General features: G+C 35.7%; 1 pseudogene; it reads left to right on the top strand.

Annotated features, from left to right (window-relative positions):
* Positions 1 to 1,635: 1,635 nt before the first annotated feature.
* Positions 1,636 to 2,115, top strand: LOC111731149 (annotated as a pseudogene).
* Positions 2,116 to 3,788: the final 1,673 nt, after the last annotated feature.

Genomic DNA, 3,788 nt, shown 5'->3' with positions numbered 1-3,788 from the left:
TTCATATAATCTTTGAAACATTATATTTACAAAATAAAAGTAAATCACGTTTATCTGACCAAAATAAGGGAAAACTTCATAAAGGAAGATATTTCCCCAGAGATATTTCTGAGCAGAAACATACAGCTTCCCCTCCCCCCTAAAAAAACAACTAAAATCAGCATTTATCACCTATTCCAAACCAGGTATAATTTTTTTAAAACCTACTGCCAATAAATTTTATGATTATTTATAAGCAGAAGCACTAATTATAATCGGTATCCATTAGCCTAAAGACAATCAAGATCTTAAGCTATAGCTAAGGCTCCGACTGCTACCCAGTCTTACTACAAGAACCTTAACTCTTAGCAACTTTCCCTTCCTCCCACCTCATGTAAATGAGAGTGGTCATCCTTCTACATCAAGTAATGTAGGATCTGAGAGCTTCATACTTCTGCTCTTTCTGATGATACAATAAACACTGCTCTGCTCCACTGCTCTCACTTCCATTCATTATTGAATGCAGTAGTAATTTCTTTGCAAGGGGAAAGTGGAAGCTTTCAATATTTGTTGAGTATCTTTTAGAAAACAGGAAATTACGTATGTTATAATGAAGTAGTAAATTTTTACATCCATGATATTTTAAAATAACCCTATAAAATATTTATTTTCATTCTAAAGCCAAAGAAACTCAAGTTAAAAGAAGATAAATAACTTGCCAGAAACCTCACAAATAATACATAACTGGATGAATATTTGAGTCCCAAAATTGGCCTTTTAAAAAATTTGTGCCTTTCTTTTATATCAGTTGTTCCACAAGTGTGCTCCCTGGACCAGCAGCATCAGCATCACCTCAAAACATGTTGAAAGTGAATATTCTTGTACCTTATTACAGACCTACAATATCAAGAGACTAGGGGGAAAAAGCCACAGACAGGGAGAAAATATCTACAAAAGCCACATCTGATAAAGGACTGTTATCTAAAATATACAAAGAATTTTTAAAATTCAACAATAAGAAAACAAACAATCTGATTAAAAGATGGGCCAAAGACCTTTACAGACCCTTCCCCAAAGAAGATATATGGGTGGCAAATAAGCATACGAAAAGATGCTCCGCATCATATATCATCAGCACAATGCAACTTAAAACAATGAGATAGCTCTGTGCAACTATTAGAGTGGCCCAAATCTGGAACACCGGCAACGCTAAATGCTAGGGAGGATGTGGAACAACAGGAACTCTCATTTATGGCTGGTGGGAATGCAGAATACTTCAGCCACTTTGGGAGACAGTTTGATGGTTTCTTACAAAATTAACCATTCTCTTACCATACAATCTAGCAATTGCATGCCTTGGTCTTTACCCAAAGGAGTTGAAAACTTATGTCCACATAAAAGCCTGTACATGTTTGTTTATACCATCTTTATTCAGAATTGCCAAAACTTGGAAACAGCCAAGATGTCCTTCATTAGGTGAATGAATAAATAAACTGTGGTACATCTCAAATCAGATAATTGAATATCTTCAGCATTAAAAATAAGTGAACTGGGGTGAGGAGGATGGAAAGGATCACTGGTGAGATCCCCAGGTGAGGCTCACACACCCATCCCTGCCTTGGTCCCCAGAGCCTGCCTGAGCAGCCCAGCTCAGTCATGATCGAGACATTCCTCATCTTCAACAATTACTAGAGGTCATGGCTTTACAAGTTCTACCAGCCTTACATTAACTGATGGATCTGACAACAAATCGACTTATACACATTATGCAATGTTATATTTTGTCTTCTGTGTGGATTCTTCAGAAAATGAGCCTGACATTTTAGATCTAATTCAAGTATTTGTGGAAACATTAGACAAGTGTTTTGAAAATGTCTGTAAACTGGATTTAATTTTCCATGTAGACGAGGTTCACAATATTTTTGCAGAAATGGTGATGGGGGGAATGATATTTGAGACCAACATGAATTACACAAATCTATGCACAAAGCATACTAGAGAAATCCAAGGCCGACTTAGCGGGAGCTCCAACCCATGTTATGTCAGCTGTAAAGAATATGAATCTTCCTTAGATCCCAAGAAAATAATATTGCTGACATCAGTATAAAAGTGCCAAACCTTCCATCTTTTAAATAAAAAATTTAAAAGACCACTTCCAGGTAAAATCCAGGGAGAAAAGCCATCTAAGTTTACCTGGAAGTTGTTTATCAAAAATAGAAAAGGAGAGCCTTAATTTTTGCTCTTGGATTTAAGTCAAGGTCCTGTAGAGAAGAAGTATTGGCTATAGTAGTATTTAGAAAAGTGTTTGAGACATTTCTTTACATTATATACAACCCCAAGTGTTGGTGTTTTGTACAGATCACAAGTGCTGCATTCCTTAATTCTTTCTGTTATTTGTCACAAGTGTTATTTAAAGAACCAAGTACGTATCTCATGGAAACATTATGACCTTTTCCTCTTTGTTCAAATACACTCTAAGGTAACTGTACTTCTAAAGCAAAATAGATAGGTAGGTAGGTAGGCAGGCAGATGGATAGATAGAGAGATAGATAGATATATAGATAGATAGATAAAGATGGATGGATGGATGGATGGATGGATGGATGGATGGATGGATGGATGGATGGATGGATGGATAAGTAAGCAAGCAAGCTGCCCAGCCATGAAAAGACATGGAGGAACATTATATTTATATTACCGAGAAGTCAATCTGAGAAGACTACATACTGTAGGATTCCAAGTATATGATATTCTGGAAAAGGCAAAACTATGGAGATGATGAAAAGATCAGTGGTTGCCAGGGGTTAGCGGGCAGGGAGATGAATAGGCAGAACACATAGGATCTTCATGGCAGTGAAAATACCCTGTATGATATAATGATAGACATATATCATTATATATTTGTCCAAACTCATTGAATGTATAACACCAAGAGTGAACCCTAAGGTAAACTATGGGCATCGAGTGATTACGATGTGTCAATATAGGTTCATCCTTGGGGAAAAAATGTACTATTTTGGTGGGTGATGTTGATAATGGGGGAGGGTATGCATGTGTGTGTTCAGGGGGTATATGGGAAATCTCTGCATGTTTTTCTCAATTTTAATGTAAACCTAAAACTGCTCTAAAAAATAGAGTTTTTAAAAAATTAAAAGTTCTATTTCAAAAGCAACTTAGATCCCTTAAAAAGTCAGTTTCTTCTTTAGCATTTCTTTCACCAGTGTGAGTGTGTAGGAAGAGAAGCTGTTTTTCTAAATGATAATTTTTTCTAACTACAGATTTTGAAAAGCATTTAAAAACAGTTTCACAGTGTAATCTCCTGGATGAAATCTTTCCTTTGATGCAGAAGAGTGACATTTTAAAAGTATTTTTTAAATAACTGTTCTCCCAAGTCAAAGTTACCTCACTCTAATGTCTTTTCAGCCTCTTGCCCCTCTTCTCCTTCCATTATTTTTCCAAGTCTTTCAGCACTACTGATACAATTTCCTAATATTTTATTACATGGGCTGGACCACATGAAATATTTTATTCTAAGTTGTCATCCATTTTGAAATCATAAAGAAAAATATTATAGGTAACAGGACTCAAATTTTGTCTGGGTTTAATTTCCATTACACATTCTAATTCACTCAACCATTTCTCTCTGATTAAGTGTGCTTTTGAATAAAAGAAACACAAAAAGCTCAAATCTACATGGTTGGAAGTAGAAATATAAAGATTAAAAGTGGATTTGCTTTAAGTGCTCAACAATTAAAGAAAATAAACAGCATCCTGGAGTTTTACTGCAACACCCACAGTAGCAGGAGAGG

The sequence above is a fragment of the Pteropus vampyrus genome, unplaced genomic scaffold (assembly GCF_000151845.1).
Source record: "Pteropus vampyrus isolate Shadow unplaced genomic scaffold, Pvam_2.0 Scaffold351, whole genome shotgun sequence".
NCBI classification, from domain to species: Eukaryota; Metazoa; Chordata; class Mammalia; order Chiroptera; family Pteropodidae; genus Pteropus; species Pteropus vampyrus.
Note: the sequence above shows the minus strand (reverse complement) of the source record. Positions and strands in the feature narration are given on the sequence as shown.